Source organism: Balaenoptera physalus, assembly GCF_965194825.1.
Source record: "Balaenoptera physalus genome assembly, contig: HAP1_SCAFFOLD_1454, whole genome shotgun sequence".
Classification (NCBI taxonomy): domain Eukaryota; kingdom Metazoa; phylum Chordata; class Mammalia; order Artiodactyla; family Balaenopteridae; genus Balaenoptera; species Balaenoptera physalus.
In genome coordinates this window covers 118,375-138,563 of record NW_028125342.1, presented here as the reverse complement: position 1 = coordinate 138,563, position 20,189 = coordinate 118,375, and the positions used below count along the sequence as shown (strand labels likewise).

The following is a 20,189-nucleotide window of genomic DNA, read 5'->3' as shown; positions in this document are numbered from 1 at the left end:
GTGCTCTCGGGGTTCTTGTACATGTAGCATAGATGACCTTTACAGTGTCCCTCCCACCTTCCCACCTGCATTAGGTGTTCTGTTTTTTTGTTTGTTTGTTTGTTTTTAATTTACGTTTATTGATTGATTGATTGATTGAACTTATTTATTCTACGTATTTATTTTTTTGGCTGCACTGGGTCCTCATTGCTGTGCACGGGCTTTCTCTAGTTGCGGCTAGCGGGGTCTACTCTTGGTTGCGGTGTGCGGGCTTCTCATCGCGGTGGCCTCTCTTGTTGCGGAGCATGGGCTGTAGGCGCGTGGGCTTCGGTAGTTGCGGCTCACGGGCTCTGGAATGCAGGCTCAGTCGTTGTGGCACATGCGCTTAGTTGCAGCACGGCATGTGGGATCTTCGCAGACCGGGGCTCGAAGCCGTGTCCCCTGCATTGGCAGGCGCCACCAGGGAAGCCCTAGCTGTTCTTACATAGAGTCTAAAAACAGAGAGCACTGAGAGAAGGTAGTGGTTATTAAAGGCTCAGGATCTAAATTCTACCTGTCTCTACACCCCTTCCCAGCTGTCGATTTGACCCCGTTTGTGAATGCCGACCTCATTCTTCAACTTGCTCTGCCGTTTGTATACTCACCTTGAAAACTTGTTTCTGTGATGCGTTGAGCAGACACAGGGTGGCAGATTGCAGAGGTGGAAGCTGGTGGTCGGATATTTGTGGGCTGAATCTCCTTCAGTCCCATTCCCATTTCTGGTTGCGCAGAGGCCCTACTTCCTGTGTATGACGCGGAGCCATAGGATTGCGGGCAGGAGCCAAGTTCTCCATACAGTGAAGACCCCAGTGTGCCTTGGTTATAGTAATATACCTGGCTTCCTTCCTGGTAGGGAAGTGACAGGCGGCTATGCCCCTGATTTGTTCGTGGGCCTCCTGATGCAGCAGTTCCCTTGGCTCTGCCCCTGTCGTCAGCTGCCCCTAGGAGGACTCTGAGCCCTAGCCACTTCTCTGGTAGATTTGCCTATTCCCCCACTATAATCACACCTGAATAAGGCAACTCAAACCTTTCAGAGATGTGTCGTGAACCTCTTGTTTTCTGAAATACCTATCTGGTGGTTGTGAGACTTAAGGCCAACCTCCCCGAGAGACTTTGTTTCTATTTCTCCTAGTAAACCTAGACTCATCTCCTGTCACCTTCAACTCTACTCCAATTGTGTTCTTTCAACCCAGACCCCTGACCCTGCTTTTTACTTCTGCCATTTCATCCTCACTCCTGCTTCCTTTCCTAAATCCATACGTCTCTTTTGGCCTTCCTAGCCCTGGGCCAAGTTCCTTCCTCTTTCCTCAGTTTTTACCCCTTTCCTTCATTCTCCCATCCAACTTTCAGGCCTTCCTTTCTCACGCCCCAGTTAGCAGCATCTCAAAATTCGAAAGGTTTATTACTCATCTATTAATTCTATTCCATTTACTTATTCGGTTCTATACCTATCTTACCTATGTATGGAAGAACCGCTGGTAGCCAAGGTGGCAGCAAGAATCCTAGCAGCTGTCACCTGACGTATCCGTAGTAGTCAGCAATTTCCATTTCTTTGTCCCTCTGGGTGAAAAATTGCAGCTTCCCCGAAGAGGTGTATCTGGCAGCATTCTCCCGTTGTTGTTGAGCCCGCCTCTTCATGGCCTCTCGCTCTGGCCTCTGCTCTTGTTCGATGGGCTTTGACATGACTGGCTCAGGCACGTTGGGTTCCCTCCATGGAACTCGTTGCTTGCTGAAGTCTTGGAGTAGAAGTTGGGTTTGGAGCTTGGGTGGGGACTGGCGCTTAGTCACAGCAGGGGGAACAGGCTCGCGCTGGAGAGAAGCGCCAGATGAAGTTTTGTAGGGTGCAGGCCTAGGAGCAGCAGGCTGAGGGACACGAGGCTGGGTATGGTTGGTCCAAGCCGGTTGGGTTGGGTTGGCCACAGTTGGCTGAGCTGGTTTGGCGGGACCTGGCAAAGAGGCAGGAGCTGGCTGGGATGAATTGACTGCAGCAGGTTGAGCTGAGTCAGTAGAACCAGGCTGGGCACGGTAAGCCACAGCAGGCCGATGTGAGGCCAGAGACTGTGGCCTCCGAGGAGCGGGTCGAGCTTGAGGCTTGTCCCAGGCAGAAAAAGGCAGAGGTATCAACTTGACCTTCCCAGGAGGAGGCCGCTCACACTGGGATGGAGATGGACACTCTGTTTCAGCACTGCTGTCTGGTTTCTGGGCTTGGACTTGCGTTTTCTCAGGCCTCTTACCCTCACGTGGGGTATGCCGCCGTGGCTGGATCGCTGGGGGTGGCTGGGGGTCTTTGGGGTTGCTTGAATTTCCCAAGAGCCGACAGGAAGAGAGCCCAGTTTTCGTCTCATTCTTCTTCCCCAGCGCATGAAGAACCTTCACAGACTCCAGCATGCGCACGCCAAGGGAGGTTCGAGGCTTTTGAAAGCTCTCTTGGCGAAGCTCAGTTTGGTGTTCCTTTCGCTTCGTGTTGGGGATTGCTGGCTTGTCTTCTGCCTTGACTTTGTTCCCTGACTGCTTGTTCTCTTCAGCCTTGTTTCTTCCTCTGGTCCTTTTGGTCTTTTCCTGCCCATGGCTCTCAGTTTTGCTGATCTTTCCGGATGCAGCTTTCTGAGGTTTGCCTTGAGAGTGCTTGGCCGTGTTCGCAGGAGCCCTGTCACTGACTGCAGCAGTGAATATAACCGCTTCTCCCCCTAACAGGCACTCTGGATCCTTTGGCTGGATTTTGGCCTTGGGAGCACCACCGATAGGCTCAGAGGCTTTCTGTTTGTTCTTCCTGGGTTGATCAGAGGGAACCTTTACGACACTTGGCTTTTCCTGCACCTGATTCACCTTAATGGCTCTGGTGTCTTCAGCTTTGATCACGTTGGGACCTTGGGATCGATCAAGATCTTTCCAAGAATTAAAGAGCTGGGGAAGGTGAATATCCTCCGCCAGTGTAGTAATGTCTGCAAGACCACTGCTAGGTTCAGTCCCATTTTCAAGTGTCCCTAGGTCCTGACGACTCAGGCTGTTCTCTCCCAGATCAGCATTTTCAGAACCAGGCTGCTCCTCTTGGCTGAGGGGATCGGTGCAGGCCAGCGGCTGGGGAATATCAGGGATTCCTAAAGGGAGTAGTGGAGGATCTTGGTTTTCTATTGGGATCTGGTAGGCCTCCAGAGGCTTTGACAGCTTGGTTTTGATATCCTCCACGTTCTTACTCTCTGTTTGTCCCTGGCTTGGAGCTGGAGGCAGGGCCAGGAGACGCCTGGCACTCTGGACTGGAGCTGTCACTGAAATGTCCCCAAGTTCAGATGGTGGGTTACTCTCAAGTATGTGACTGTTTCTGCTACTGCAGGACTTGGGGAGTTCTTGAGTTTGTGTCACACAAAACGTCTGGCTTGGAGGTTGCAATCCCAGGGAATTTTTCATCACCAGGGAAGTCTCCATCACTACAAAGGGATCAAGGGAGAAGTCAGTCCCTGGTAAATGAGATGCTCCCCCTAAACACCAACACAGCAGTCATGTACCTTTCAAGGGGTTCAGGGGCAAGATGGGCAAGGCATTTCTACTAACTCTTCTTAAGGATCATGGACAGTGCCCTATGCTACGAGGTAAGCGGTGACTGTTGTAATGCTTAACTGGTGATCATTTCATGTCACTGATCCTTGGCTCTCTTTGTATCTCATAGGACTGTTGTAAGTCCAATACAAAATGAGTCTTCTTTTTAAACAACTGAAATGTTTTACAAAGCCTAGCATTCTCATATAGAGTCCTTTCAATTCTCCCCACTTTCCCGAGAGGCTAAGAACACTTCACACCATGAACTAGGAGAGGGGGTAGAGCCCTTTCTGATGAAATACAGAAACAAAGACAGAGTCTTAGCCTGCTTGCTCTCTGGACAGGATCTCGGACCACAAGGTCTTAAATCCTGGTATAAATGACGGAAGTGAGGACACTTCAACTGGCACTCTCATAACAAGAGTTCTGAGACACCTTCCAAAGAGACTGTAGCAGTAGACGAGGGAAGGGAGTGCTACAGTGTGGTAGTACAGGGGGAATGCTCGGCTACAGCAGTGAAAAATGTGGTACCTATTGGTGTGCTCTCGGGGTTCTTGTACATGTAGCATAGATGACCTTTACAGTGTCCCTGCCACCTTCCCACCTGCATTAGGTGTTCTTTTTGTTTTTTTGTTTTTTTTAATTTACGTTTATTTATTGATTGATTGTTTGAACTTATTTATTCTACGTATTTATTTTTTTGGCTGCACAGGGTCTTCATTGCTGTGCACGGGCTTTCTCTAGTTGCGGCTAGCGGGGTCTACTCTTGGTTGCGCTGTGCGGGCTTCTCTTGTTGCGGAGCATGCGCTCTAGGCGCGTGGGCTTCGGTAGTTGCGGCTCACGGGCTCTAGAATGCAGGCTCAGTCGTTGTGGCACATGGGCTTAGTTGCTCCACGGCATGTGGGATCTTCCCAGACCAGGGCTCGAACCCGTGTCCCCCGCATTGCATTGGCAGGCGGATTCTTAACCACGGCGCCACCAGGGAAGCCCTAGGTGTTCTTATATAGAGTCTAAAAACAGAGGGCACTGAGCGAAGGTAGTGGTTACTAAAGGCTCAGGATCTAAATTCTACCTGTCTCTACACCCCTTCCCAGCTGTCGATTTGACCCCATTTGTGAATGCCGACCTCATTCTTCAACTTTCTCTGCCGTTTGTATACTCACCTTGAAAACTTGTTTCTGTGATGCGTTGAGCAGACACAGGGTGGCAGATTGCAGAGGTGGAAGCTGGTGGTCGGATATTTGTGGGCTGAATCTCCTTCAGTCCCATTCCCATTTCTGGTTGCGCAGAGGCCCTACTTCCTGTGTATGACGCGGAGCCATAGGATTGCGGGCAGGAGCCAAGTTCTCCATACAGTGAAGACCCCAGTGTGCCTTGGTTATAGTAATATACCTGGCTTCCTTCCTGGTAGGGAAGTGACAGGCGGCTATGCCCCTGATTTGGAATCTGAGATGGTGCTCCCTGAGCAAGCCTGGCAGAAAGTGATGGATATAGAGGGACCATGTTATTGGCGTCTGAAGTTTTATCATACTGGGCTGCCATAAACATGGAGGAAGCAGCTGGGTGCCGGTCAGTGAGTGCCAGAGTAAAGTCTCCGAGTGAAGAGGAATTCTTTTCAGTGCTTCCTGTGATGTCCCACTCAAGAACACCTGGATAGGAAGGAGCTGAAGTGGAGATCTGGCTGTGGTCAGTAACTCCAGATAACATAGTCGTGCTGGAATGTTGGTAAAGGTAGGCACTACCCATGAGTGTCTGGAAAGAGGTACCGGTAGCCGATGCCGAACTGACGGCAGGGGCAGAGACTCTGGAGAAGTTGCAGACACTTCGTGTTAGGGAAGTTGCATTGCTCACCACAGGAAGAGAATGCTGCAGAGAATTTAGAGTTCCAAGTAGAGATGGATTTTGGAAATTTTCTGTAAGAACAAGAGGGTCATGAAAAACTCAGGGAGGTTGAGAAATTCTCACTACGTTTGAGGAACAGCATTATCTTAAGGTTCTTGCTCTCAGGACACCTCTACTATCGACCCTTCCTGAGAAACCCAAAATCAGACAGTTAATGATGGCTGTAAGGACTGAGCAGTTTTCCACTCTTCTGTATTAACTGCCTGTGCTCCCATCTTGGGCACAGATGGGCAGAAGAGCCAAGTGGTATGGTTCAGACATTGTTCTCTAGGCTGGAAGCAACCTTCTCCCTGCCCTGTCTTTCCCTTCAGCCTGCACTCGTATTGACTTCTATGCTGTTTCCTAGACTGGAAGCATTTTAGAACTAGGAGGCCCTTAGAGAACTTTCTCTTTTTTCAGTCTCATTTCACGAGTAAGGAAACTGAGGCTCAGAGAGGTCGGGTTGACTTGTTCAGGTTCTCTCATTATGTTAGTGTCATTACCAGGTTTCAGAACCTAAGTATCCTGACTTCCTTGCCAGGACTCCACTCTGAGCATGATAGTGCCAGAAAGCAGGAGAAATAGAACTTATAATATAAGCATTTTTTTTGTCCATTAGAAAACAGTACGGCCATTACCATTGTCATCTTCAGTGTCTCCCTTTGCTTGTGCAGTTCCCACGCTATTACCTAGAGTTGACGTATAGCTCAGTCCAACTGGTGAACTGAAAGAGTCATGTTTGCCCTCTTCAAGCCTGGTTTCTCATCCTACCTCAAAATGATTACCCGAAAGTGGATTTCTTAAGTGCTTTTGGAAAGAGAAAAGTTATCTGATTACTTCAGATTACTCATCTATAAAGTGGTTATAACACCACCACCAATAATAATAGCAGTAATAATTAATAGATGAATAAGCTGATCTATTGCGTATGATTTATATGGAGGAAGATACAATAAGTTCTAGAAAGACAAAGAAAAATCATGAAAAACATGTTACGTAACGAAAAAGAAATCCATAGATATTAATGAAAACTGGGGTATGTGGGCAAGTATCAAAGCCTAATGAATTTACTAACAAATGACATTCTGTACCATACATGCAATATTATGAAAGTGAATTTTGCCCACTCTATTTTAGTGAATACTATTAACCAAAAAACACGATGGAGGTGATAGAGGTGAATGAATTCCTAGCCAATGCATACAGACAGAGACGATAAATCAGTAAAAAATGCATAACAAGCAACAGAATGCAACAAATGTGAATGTATAGGTAGCCACAACATATATAGACAAGTATTTCAATGAAAACCGGTACAAAGCAGACAGCAAAATAGTAAGTGTAAAAGAGTTTCATTATTGTGCTCATTCATATTTTTACCCAGCAAGTAACAGGTATTAAGCCTAGGAGAAATATATCTGTCCATGAATATAACTCATATAATAAGCAGAAAGGAAGCTTAAAAAGTATCAAGAAGGTTTTTGTATTTATCCTAGAACTTAGAATCATCTTCCACATCCAAGAAGATGACATCCCAAGACCTCAAAAAACCATCATCCCTAGAATCCAATTAAAAAAGATTTTCAAATGTAAGAAAATCCAAAGGACTCCACAACATTGTTTTAGATAAACGTGGATGTTTGTGTTTTCTTTTTTTCTTTTGCCGCGCCGCGTGGCCCTGGCCGTGAAAGCACCGAGTCCTAAGCGCTGGACCGCCAGGGAATTCCCTAAATGGGGAATTAGAGATGTGGGGCTTGACTTTTTCTTTTTCTTCTCCGGTAGCTAAGATCTACAAGCGAACGATGGCTGTTGATCAATGTGCTCTCTGTGTTAGGAAGGAAATAACTGTAAAAATTGAAAAGCAACCTTGCCTTAGAAGCTACATATCACACAAAGGAAATAGTCCTTCTGATTCAATGTAGAAGATATCATTTAAAATGTTTAATTGGTCAAATGTCTACCTAGTTTAAAAATTAGAAAGAATAGAACACTGAAAAGCAGCCCCCTAGATAACCACTTTGGTTTCTGGTTTCTAGGAAGCATCATTTCTAAAACATACTTCTAAAATGTTTCTATTCCAAACTGTCAAGTGCCAGCTGTATTCAGAGAGGCAATAAAAGAAAGAAAACGGAGTATGACTTTTCTGATAGGCTGCCTTTCCTGGTGATCCCCTGTTCTGGCCTTACTTTCCTTCTTAGTCTGTTAATGTAAGGATTTGCTACCATCAGCTTTGTTTTGCCCTGCTCTGAGCAGATTTCCCTCTGTGCTGTTTCTGCTTTAATTTAAAATCTTTGGCTCCCATCAACATTCCATGGCAAACTGCCTCTTTCTTGAGAGCTCCTCTATGCTTTCCCTCTTCATTCTTATATTTTTTTCCCATCTCTTGGTTCCTGTTGGCCTGTGCTAATGAAAACAATCCTAAACTTGCTTACGTTTGACTCTGTGCCTCCCTATATAGCCCAGTACTCTCCATCCTCTCTCCCTATTCTCTCTTTTCAACTAGTCGAAATACTAGTGGAGGGAGACCATTGGAGATGAAACATCTTGGTATATATCGCTAGTTTTCTGTGTCACCTGGCTTTTCTATGTTTCTGTTGAAACACTCTTTTGAGAAGTCTCTGATTTCATTTTCTACATGGGTACCCTTTAAGGCTCAATATTGGAAAAGAAGGGGATCAGAGTGATCAACCCAATGTGGTATCCTAACGTAACAGATAAGGAAAGCAGCAGGCTTTGTGAGGCAGTCAGTGATTTGTCCAAAGTCACACAGACAGTAAACGTCAAAGTCAAAACTGAAATTAGGTCTCCAGACTTGTAGTTCAATACTTTCCCTCATTATTCCACGCTAGTTTGAATCTCCTCCTCAATTTAGGGGCACAAGAAATCGAACGCAAAACTTTCCAAAGTTTCTTTTCTTACCTGACATGGTCAGAGAAGAGGAGACATCAACTGCAGGTACAAGGGATGAGGAGACAACACTAGAGGATGTCTGAGTGGCTGCAGCTGAACGGCGCACGTGTCCAGTACAAAGGTCACTGGTTACTGGTCCAAACGGCTCCACGGAAACCCCAAGACCTCTACCAAGTGGTAGTAGGTTTGGTAGGAGAGTGATGTCACAAAGCAGGCAGTTGAAAGGTATGAGCTAGCCAATAGGGAGGTCCGATCCCCAACAGGAGGGCGGGCTTGGGTGAAGAGAGCGTAGGAGAGCTAAAACAACCCCTCAATTTCTGAGCTCTGGGGAGGAAATCCTAGAAGACAGATTTACCTCCCCCAGGCTCTTCCATTAGGGAAATCATTGCAACATTTCTTACAGACGTTCATTAATATAATTAACTAACAGTTACTTATATTCTACAGAGTATTCTATTTTATGTATCATATACTTAGAGCTATATAGATCTTATTTAACTAGTATCCTTAGGAAGGAAAGAGCCATGTAGTTTGAACTATTACAGTTGTAACTTGGTTAAAGAGCAGGGTGAAGTTTGTTGAGTGTACCCTGTGGAGAATGTTGTGGTCCAAGGCTCTTCTCTTTTAGTTTCTTCTCCTTGACTCCTACCTTCCTTGGGCTGGGCTAGGCTGGGGGCCAGGTTGGACTTGCGACTTAACATTTCTCTTCCGCTTTCTTTTTTTTTTTTTTTTTTCTTCCATTATGGGCATTGCTTCTAGGACAAGCCTTGATCTTGCATTGGATGTTCCTTCCTGTCAACTTCCAGCAGCAGGAGTCTTCTTTTCAGTGCTTGATGCTTCACGAAATAGACTCTGCCCATTGGCAGCAAATACCAGAGAGCTAGGAGACAGAGCTGGTTGCAGACCTTTCCTCTTCCAGCCTTTGGTTGCAATTGTTTTGCCCATGATTTGCTAGCTCTAGTTCCTTGGGCCACACAGGTATCCTGCCATCCAGCTCTTTTTATATGTGAGAGACATTCTGAACACTGTCCCTCTTTCTTTGCACAGAAGTATATACAGTGTGGCAGTTACCGTAATCTCCTCCCCCTTGCAAACAGCCCCTCTAGAATCTCGGACCTCTAGGACTCTCTGTCTTGCATGCTTGGGTGCAAGGCCAAGCACAATGAAGAGGAGAATAATTAGAGAAAGAGGAGGACATTGGTGGAGAACTGGGAGCAGGTAAGGTGAAAGGGCACAGGAGAAAAGAGATGCATGTAGGTTTTTTGGTTTCTGTGGGAAACAAGTTGACACACTTGGGCCTCATTTTGTATTAACAGAACAGAGAGTTGTAGATATAAGTAGCTAGATCGTGCAGCAACTGCCATGAAGTCTGTACACTGAAGAGAACAGTCTCACATCTAGTTTTCATTTTGTTTTATGTCATATTACCTTATTTATAGCATTCACTGGTATGTTTGTAGAACGCAGATGTTTTCAAATGCTCTGGTTTTGTCTACATGGTTATTTCCTTGTCCTATTTGTAAGGAATCCAACATTGTAAGACATATTGCATGTTTTTCTCTTGACGATTGTTTACCTTGAAGCGTCATGAGCTAACTTGAGCTGTTGGATTTTGTGGAGAAACTTTAAAAAGGGTCTGTGAAAAAGGCATTGTGGTGAGTCGCATTATGCACCCGAGCGTAAGGAGCAGATATCTGCCACCAGCCCAGCTTGGCCTGGATTGCCTCTGTGTTAGTTCCCCTGGTTAGTGCTTTTCTCCCTAACCACTCTTGTGACTGTGATAATGTGAGTTAAGGGCTGAGTTGCTAGTGATTTATGTGTGAGGTAGGCTGGTTTGAGGGAGGAAATCTATGGACCTAGTCATTTTCCTTGGTGGTAAGCTTTCAGGGGTGCAAAGATCGATCTTCCTGGGGACTTTTCTGGTACCAGGAAGATATCGCATAGATGGGACCTCCAAAGACACACATTTAATTTTTAGGCCTGTTGTTCCTATTATGGGATGTGAGTTTCTTCACTGATGGGGATGCTGCTTATCTGAGAAGAAACTGTGAAAGGTGGTGTAGTATAGAGGTGTGGCTTAAGCTTTTAAGTTTTCTTCAAGGTTTTTCCCCTAAGCTTCATACTTCAGACGGCCTACTTACATGAGACTAGTATGTGATGTCAGGCTAACAACTTCCTAAATACCTGCAAGCCAGATCAGTGTCTCTTTTCTCTATATTCCCATGGAAATCAAGGGTCCCGCCGAATTTTCCATCGAAACAGTTGATTTGTGCTGTCTCTAGGAATTCTACAGGGCGTACCGTTGCTTCCTAACCGGTGTCATTTGGGAGATCCACCTCTGTACGTTCAAATGATTAATTTTGAGACTCTGCTCATGTGTGCAGTAAACCCTTTAATTCCCTAAGACCTTCCTTTCCTCCATCTCATACCCCATGAAGCCCGCTTCAGTTTATCTCCTGAATTTCTTTGGAATCTGTCAGCTCTCCCTCAACATCCTAATACTGAACTTGCCTGTCTGTTGCGATTAGGTCCTAACTAGTGTCCATATATCTTGTTTCCCTCCAATCCATTCTTCACACAAGAAAGCTTCAAAGCAAGTTGGAACATTGCTCATAAACATCGCTCACAAACATTGTTTTGAGAATAGAAAACACACTGGTGGCCTTTAAGACTCTGCGTGCTCTAGAATCCTCTCTGCTTCTCTAGCCCCATCTTGTGCCACGTTTGCCCTCACTTTCTATGCTTCAGATACACTGAATTAACCTTAGTTCTCACTCATCTGACAGAAGTCAGTTGAGAAATTATTTTTCACTGTGATTCCTAGCATTAAGGAATTTGATGATCAGGTTTTGTATGAGGACTAAAACTAAACTGGGAAGTGGAAGAATTGCGTTTCAACTGTTTCAGTCAACACGCATGTATTAATGATACCTAAGTATTGAACACCGGGCTAGGTTTCATGAGGGATACAGAAGTTCTGGCCATCTCTGGTTTTGGGTATCCCTTATTTGTTGAGACCTTTGCGTTGTTTGGTTGCCTTTTGTCTGTTTTCCAGATGGGAAAACAGGAACAAGGGAAGTATAGGTTATTACTAGGTGGGGTTGAACAAGTGGAGCAGCAAACTGCAAAGCAGAAAGAAGAGGGACGTACTATAGAGGGATGTGATTTCCATTTTCAAGGCGCCTGCGTCCTGTGCAGGGAGACAGCCTAACATAAAATGTGCCTAACAAAAGATCTATTGACTTCTTACTAAAAATCTCCAGTTCATATAACCCAGGGGTTTATACCTTCTCCTTTAAAAGTTCTATTCCTGGGACTTCCCTGGTGGTCCAGTGGTGAAGACTCTGCGCTTCCAATGCAGCAGGCGTGGGTTCAATCCCTGGTTGGGGAGCTAAGATCCCACATGCTGCGCAGCCAAAGAAATTTTTTTCAAAAGTTATACTCCTGTGTTGTTGAATTTAGTGGTTTAGATTTTGTTTGAATGTTAAGAAGATTTCAGTTTATTTACCAGGAACAAACAAAACATAATGTAAAAATAGTTTCCCAGAAACGATTTCCATCGTTCTCTTCTTCCCTTTCTCCCGCAGACTGACTGGTGTTTCATCTTGACAAGTTCTCTGAAGTTCTCTGTCATTCCATAGGAAAGCGGTCTGGCTTGGAGGTTGCAATCCCAGGGAATTTTTCATCAGCGGGGAAGTCTCCATCACTACAGAGGAATCAAGGGAGAAGTCAGTCCCGGGTAAGTGAGATGCTCCCCCTAAACACCAACACAGCAGTCGTGTACCTTTCAAGGGGTTCAGGGGCAAGATGGGCAAGGCATTTCTACTAACTCTTCTTAAGGATCATGGACAGTGTGCCCTATGCTACGAGGTAAGCGGTGACTGTTGTAATTCTTACTGGTGATCATTTCATGTCACTGATCCTTGGCTCTCTTTGTATCTCATAGGACTGTTGTTAAGTCCAATACAAAATGAGTCTTCTTTTTAAAAAACTGAAATGTTTTACAAAGCCTAGCATTCTCATAGAGAGTCCTTTGAATTCTCCCCACTTTCCCGAGAGGCTAAGAACACTTCACACCATGAACTAGGAGAGGGGGTAGAGCCCTTTCTGATGAAATATAGAAACAAAGACAGAGTCTTAGCCTGCTTGCTCTCTGGACAGGATCTCGGACCACAAGGTCTTAAATCCTGGTATAAATGACGGAAGTGAGGACACTTCAACTGGCACTCTCATAACAAGAGTGCTGAAACACCTTCCAAAGAGACTGTAGCAGTAGACGAGGGAAGGGAGTGCTACAGTGTGGTAGTACAGGGGGAATGCTCGGCTACAGCAGTGAAAAATGTGGTACCTATTGGTGTGCTCTCGGGGTTCTTGTACATGTAGCATAGATGACCTTTACAGTGTCCCTCCCACCTTCCCACCTGCATTAGGTGTTCTGTTTTTTTGTTTGTTTGTTTGTTTTTAATTTACGTTTATTGATTGATTGATTGATTGAACTTATTTATTCTACGTATTTATTTTTTTGGCTGCACTGGGTCCTCATTGCTGTGCACGGGCTTTCTCTAGTTGCGGCTAGCGGGGTCTACTCTTGGTTGCGGTGTGCGGGCTTCTCATCGCGGTGGCCTCTCTTGTTGCGGAGCATGGGCTGTAGGCGCGTGGGCTTCGGTAGTTGCGGCTCACGGGCTCTGGAATGCAGGCTCAGTCGTTGTGGCACATGCGCTTAGTTGCAGCACGGCATGTGGGATCTTCGCAGACCGGGGCTCGAAGCCGTGTCCCCTGCATTGGCAGGCGCCACCAGGGAAGCCCTAGCTGTTCTTACATAGAGTCTAAAAACAGAGAGCACTGAGAGAAGGTAGTGGTTATTAAAGGCTCAGGATCTAAATTCTACCTGTCTCTACACCCCTTCCCAGCTGTCGATTTGACCCCGTTTGTGAATGCCGACCTCATTCTTCAACTTGCTCTGCCGTTTGTATACTCACCTTGAAAACTTGTTTCTGTGATGCGTTGAGCAGACACAGGGTGGCAGATTGCAGAGGTGGAAGCTGGTGGTCGGATATTTGTGGGCTGAATCTCCTTCAGTCCCATTCCCATTTCTGGTTGCGCAGAGGCCCTACTTCCTGTGTATGACGCGGAGCCATAGGATTGCGGGCAGGAGCCAAGTTCTCCATACAGTGAAGACCCCAGTGTGCCTTGGTTATAGTAATATACCTGGCTTCCTTCCTGGTAGGGAAGTGACAGGCGGCTATGCCCCTGATTTGTTCGTGGGCCTCCTGATGCAGCAGTTCCCTTGGCTCTGCCCCTGTCGTCAGCTGCCCCTAGGAGGACTCTGAGCCCTAGCCACTTCTCTGGTAGATTTGCCTATTCCCCCACTATAATCACACCTGAATAAGGCAACTCAAACCTTTCAGAGATGTGTCGTGAACCTCTTGTTTTCTGAAATACCTATCTGGTGGTTGTGAGACTTAAGGCCAACCTCCCCGAGAGACTTTGTTTCTATTTCTCCTAGTAAACCTAGACTCATCTCCTGTCACCTTCAACTCTACTCCAATTGTGTTCTTTCAACCCAGACCCCTGACCCTGCTTTTTACTTCTGCCATTTCATCCTCACTCCTGCTTCCTTTCCTAAATCCATACGTCTCTTTTGGCCTTCCTAGCCCTGGGCCAAGTTCCTTCCTCTTTCCTCAGTTTTTACCCCTTTCCTTCATTCTCCCATCCAACTTTCAGGCCTTCCTTTCTCACGCCCCAGTTAGCAGCATCTCAAAATTCGAAAGGTTTATTACTCATCTATTAATTCTATTCCATTTACTTATTCGGTTCTATACCTATCTTACCTATGTATGGAAGAACCGCTGGTAGCCAAGGTGGCAGCAAGAATCCTAGCAGCTGTCACCTGACGTATCCGTAGTAGTCAGCAATTTCCATTTCTTTGTCCCTCTGGGTGAAAAATTGCAGCTTCCCCGAAGAGGTGTATCTGGCAGCATTCTCCCGTTGTTGTTGAGCCCGCCTCTTCATGGCCTCTCGCTCTGGCCTCTGCTCTTGTTCGATGGGCTTTGACATGACTGGCTCAGGCACGTTGGGTTCCCTCCATGGAACTCGTTGCTTGCTGAAGTCTTGGAGTAGAAGTTGGGTTTGGAGCTTGGGTGGGGACTGGCGCTTAGTCACAGCAGGGGGAACAGGCTCGCGCTGGAGAGAAGCGCCAGATGAAGTTTTGTAGGGTGCAGGCCTAGGAGCAGCAGGCTGAGGGACACGAGGCTGGGTATGGTTGGTCCAAGCCGGTTGGGTTGGGTTGGCCACAGTTGGCTGAGCTGGTTTGGCGGGACCTGGCAAAGAGGCAGGAGCTGGCTGGGATGAATTGACTGCAGCAGGTTGAGCTGAGTCAGTAGAACCAGGCTGGGCACGGTAAGCCACAGCAGGCCGATGTGAGGCCAGAGACTGTGGCCTCCGAGGAGCGGGTCGAGCTTGAGGCTTGTCCCAGGCAGAAAAAGGCAGAGGTATCAACTTGACCTTCCCAGGAGGAGGCCGCTCACACTGGGATGGAGATGGACACTCTGTTTCAGCACTGCTGTCTGGTTTCTGGGCTTGGACTTGCGTTTTCTCAGGCCTCTTACCCTCACGTGGGGTATGCCGCCGTGGCTGGATCGCTGGGGGTGGCTGGGGGTCTTTGGGGTTGCTTGAATTTCCCAAGAGCCGACAGGAAGAGAGCCCAGTTTTCGTCTCATTCTTCTTCCCCAGCGCATGAAGAACCTTCACAGACTCCAGCATGCGCACGCCAAGGGAGGTTCGAGGCTTTTGAAAGCTCTCTTGGCGAAGCTCAGTTTGGTGTTCCTTTCGCTTCGTGTTGGGGATTGCTGGCTTGTCTTCTGCCTTGACTTTGTTCCCTGACTGCTTGTTCTCTTCAGCCTTGTTTCTTCCTCTGGTCCTTTTGGTCTTTTCCTGCCCATGGCTCTCAGTTTTGCTGATCTTTCCGGATGCAGCTTTCTGAGGTTTGCCTTGAGAGTGCTTGGCCGTGTTCGCAGGAGCCCTGTCACTGACTGCAGCAGTGCATATAACCGCTTCTCCCCCTAACAGGCACTCTGGATCCTTTGGCTGGATTTTGGCCTTGGGAGCACCACCGATAGGCTCAGAGGCTTTCTGTTTGTTCTTCCTGGGTTGATCAGAGGGAACCTTTACGACACTTGGCTTTTCCTGCACCTGATTCACCTTAATGGCTCTGGTGTCTTCAGCTTTGATCACGTTGGGACCTTGGGATCGATCAAGATCTTTCCAAGAATTAAAGAGCTGGGGAAGGTGAATATCCTCCGCCAGTGTAGTAATGTCTGCAAGACCACTGCTAGGTTCAGTCCCATTTTCAAGTGTCCCTAGGTCCTGACGACTCAGGCTGTTCTCTCCCAGATCAGCATTTTCAGAACCAGGCTGCTCCTCTTGGCTGAGGGGATCGGTGCAGGCCAGCGGCTGGGGAATATCAGGGATTCCTAAAGGGAGTAGTGGAGGATCTTGGTTTTCTATTGGGATCTGGTAGGCCTCCAGAGGCTTTGACAGCTTGGTTTTGATATCCTCCACGTTCTTACTCTCTGTTTGTCCCTGGCTTGGAGCTGGAGGCAGGGCCAGGAGACGCCTGGCACTCTGGACTGGAGCTGTCACTGAAATGTCCCCAAGTTCAGATGGTGGGTTACTCTCAAGTATGTGACTGTTTCTGCTACTGCAGGACTTGGGGAGTTCTTGAGTTTGTGTCACACAAAACGTCTGGCTTGGAGGTTGCAATCCCAGGGAATTTTTCATCACCAGGGAAGTCTCCATCACTACAAAGGGATCAAGGGAGAAGTCAGTCCCTGGTAAATGAGATGCTCCCCCTAAACACCAACACAGCAGTCATGTACCTTTCAAGGGGTTCAGGGGCAAGATGGGCAAGGCATTTCTACTAACTCTTCTTAAGGATCATGGACAGTGCCCTGTGCTACGAGGTAAGCGGTGACTGTTGTAATGCTTAACTGGTGATCATTTCATGTCACTGATCCTTGGCTCTCTTTGTATCTCATAGGACTGTTGTAAGTCCAATACAAAATGAGTCTTCTTTTTAAACAACTGAAATGTTTTACAAAGCCTAGCATTCTCATATAGAGTCCTTTCAATTCTCCCCACTTTCCCGAGAGGCTAAGAACACTTCACACCATGAACTAGGAGAGGGGGTAGAGCCCTTTCTGATGAAATACAGAAACAAAGACAGAGTCTTAGCCTGCTTGCTCTCTGGACAGGATCTCGGACCACAAGGTCTTAAATCCTGGTATAAATGACGGAAGTGAGGACACTTCAACTGGCACTCTCATAACAAGAGTTCTGAGACACCTTCCAAAGAGACTGTAGCAGTAGACGAGGGAAGGGAGTGCTACAGTGTGGTAGTACAGGGGGAATGCTCGGCTACAGCAGTGAAAAATGTGGTACCTATTGGTGTGCTCTCGGGGTTCTTGTACATGTAGCATAGATGACCTTTACAGTGTCCCTGCCACCTTCCCACCTGCATTAGGTGTTCTTTTTGTTTTTTTGTTTTTTTGTTTTTTTTTAATTTACGTTTATTTATTGATTGATTGTTTGAACTTATTTATTCTACGTATTTATTTTTTTGGCTGCACAGGGTCTTCATTGCTGTGCACGGGCTTTCTCTAGTTGCGGCTAGCGGGGTCTACTCTTGGTTGCGGTGTGCGGGCTTCTCTTGTTGCGGAGCATGCGCTCTAGGCGCGTGGGCTTCGGTAGTTGCGGCTCACGGGCTCTAGAATGCAGGCTCAGTCGTTGTGGCACATGGGCTTAGTTGCTCCACGGCATGTGGGATCTTCCCAGACCAGGGCTCGAACCCGTGTCCCCCGCATTGCATTGGCAGGCGGATTCTTAACCACGGCGCCACCAGGGAAGCCCTAGGTGTTCTTACATAGAGTCTAAAAACAGAGGGCACTGAGCGAAGGTAGTGGTTACTAAAGGCTCAGGATCTAAATTCTACCTGTCTCTACACCCCTTCCCAGCTGTCGATTTGACCCCATTTGTGAATGCCGACCTCATTCTTCAACTTTCTCTGCCGTTTGTATACTCACCTTGAAAACTTGTTTCTGTGATGCGTTGAGCAGACACAGGGTGGCAGATTGCAGAGGTGGAAGCTGGTGGTCGGATATTTGTGGGCTGAATCTCCTTCAGTCCCATTCCCATTTCTGGTTGCGCAGAGGCCCTACTTCCTGTGTATGACGCGGAGCCATAGGATTGCGGGCAGGAGCCAAGTTCTCCATACAGTGAAGACCCCAGTGTGCCTTGGTTATAGTAATATACCTGGCTTCCTTCCTGGTAGGGAAGTGACAGGCGGCTATGCCCCTGATTTGGAATCTGAGATGGTGCTCCCTGAGCAAGCCTGGCAGAAAGTGATGGATATAGAGGGACCATGTTATTGGCGTCTGAAGTTTTATCATACTGGGCTGCCATAAACATGGAGGAAGCAGCTGGGTGCCGGTCAGTGAGTGCCAGAGTAAAGTCTCCGAGTGAAGAGGAATTCTTTTCAGTGCTTCCTGTGATGTCCCACTCAAGAACACCTGGATAGGAAGGAGCTGAAGTGGAGATCTGGCTGTGGTCAGTAACTCCAGATAACATAGTCGTGCTGGAATGTTGGTAAAGGTAGGCACTACCCATGAGTGTCTGGAAAGAGGTACCGGTAGCCGATGCCGAACTGACGGCAGGGGCAGAGACTCTGGAGAAGTTGCAGACACTTCGTGTTAGGGAAGTTGCATTGCTCACCACAGGAAGACAATGCTGCAGAGAATTTAGAGTTCCAAGTAGAGATGGATTTTGGAAATTTTCTGTAAGAACAAGAGGGTCATGAAAAACTCAGGGAGGTTGAGAAATTCTCACTACGTTTGAGGAACAGCATTATCTTAAGGTTCTTGCTCTCAGGACACCTCTACTATCGACCCTTCCTGAGAAACCCAAAATCAGACAGTTAATGATGGCTGTAAGGACTGAGCAGTTTTCCACTCTTCTGTATTAACTGCCTGTGCTCCCATCTTGGGCACAGATGGGCAGAAGAGCCAAGTGGTATGGTTCAGACATTGTTCTCTAGGCTGGAAGCAACCTTCTCCCTGCCCTGTCTTTCCCTTCAGCCTGCACTCGTATTGACTTCTATGCTGTTTCCTAGACTGGAAGCATTTTAGAACTAGGAGGCCCTTAGAGAACTTTCTCTTTTTTCAGTCTCATTTCACGAGTAAGGAAACTGAGGCTCAGAGAGGTCGGGTTGACTTGTTCAGGTTCTCTCATTATGTTAGTGTCATTACCAGGTTTCAGAACCTAAGTATCCTGACTTCCTTGCCAGGACTCCACTCTGAGCATGATAGTGCCAGAAAGCAGGAGAAATAGAACTTATAATATAAGCATTTTTTTTGTCCATTAGAAAACAGTACGGCCATTACCATTGTCATCTTCAGTGTCTCCCTTTGCTTGTGCAGTTCCCACGCTATTACCTAGAGTTGACGTATAGCTCAGTCCAACTGGTGAACTGAAAGAGTCATGTTTGCCCTCTTCAAGCCTGGTTTCTCATCCTACCTCAAAATGATTACCCGAAAGTGGATTTCTTAAGTGCTTTTGGAAAGAGAAAAGTTATCTGATTACTTCAGATTACTCATCTATAAAGTGGTTATAACACCACCACCAATAATAATAGCAGTAATAATTAATAGATGAATAAGCTGATCTATTGCGTATGATTTATATGGAGGAAGATACAATAAGTTCTAGAAAGACAAAGAAAAATCATGAAAAACATGTTACGTAACGAAAAAGAAATCCATAGATATTAATGAAAACTGGGGTATGTGGGCAAGTATCAAAGCCTAATGAATTTACTAACAAATGACATTCTGTACCATACATGCAATATTATGAAAGTGAATTTTGCCCACTCTATTTTAGTGAATACTATTAACCAAAAAACACGATGGAGGTGATAGAGGTGAATGAATTCCTAGCCAATGCATACAGACTGAGACGATAAATCAGTAAAAAATGCATAACAAGCAACAGAATGCAACAAATGTGAATGTATAGGTAGCCACAACATATATAGACAAGTATTTCAATGAAAACCGGTACAAAGCAGACAGCAAAATAGTAAGTGTAAAAGAGTTTCATTATTGTGCTCATTCATATTTTTACCCAGCAAGTAACAGGTATTAAGCCTAGGAGAAATATATCTGTCCATGAATATAACTCATATAATAAGCAGAAAGGAAGCTTAAAAAGTATCAAGAAGGTTTTTGTATTTATCCTAGAACTTAGAATCATCTTCCACATCCAAGAAGATGACATCCCAAGACCTCAAAAAACCATCATCCCTAGAATCCAATTAAAAAAGATTTTCAAATGTAAGAAAATCCAAAGGACTCCACAACATTGTTTTAGATAAACGTGGATGTTTGTGTTTTCTTTTTTTCTTTTGCCGCGCCGCGTGGCCCTGGCCGTGAAAGCACCGAGTCCTAAGCGCTGGACCGCCAGGGAATTCCCTAAATGGGGAATTAGAGATGTGGGGCTTGACTTTTTCTTTTTCTTCTCCGGTAGCTAAGATCTACAAGCGAACGATGGCTGTTGATCAATGTGCTCTCTGTGTTAGGAAGGAAATAACTGTAAAAATTGAAAAGCAACCTTGCCTTAGAAGCTACATATCACACAAAGGAAATAGTCCTTCTGATTCAATGTAGAAGATATCATTTAAAATGTTTAATTGGTCAAATGTCTACCTAGTTTAAAAATTAGAAAGAATAGAACACTGAAAAGCAGCCCCCTAGATAACCACTTTGGTTTCTGGTTTCTAGGAAGCATCATTT

General features: G+C 46.2%; 1 long non-coding RNA gene and 1 pseudogene across 11 annotated transcripts in view; one reads left to right on the top strand and one right to left on the bottom strand.

Annotated features, from left to right (window-relative positions):
* LOC309653911 overlaps positions 1-20,189 on the top strand; it is a 136,171-nt gene that overhangs the window by 49,459 nt on the left and 66,523 nt on the right. The gene's annotated exons all lie outside the window — the stretch shown is intronic.
* LOC309653908 (uncharacterized protein C2orf78 pseudogene) lies at positions 1,531-8,440 on the bottom strand (annotated as a pseudogene). The gene is made up of 3 exons: positions 8,353-8,440; positions 4,716-5,465; positions 1,531-3,443 (listed from the first exon to the last, which is right to left on the bottom strand). The product of its transcript is annotated as an uncharacterized protein C2orf78 pseudogene (transcript).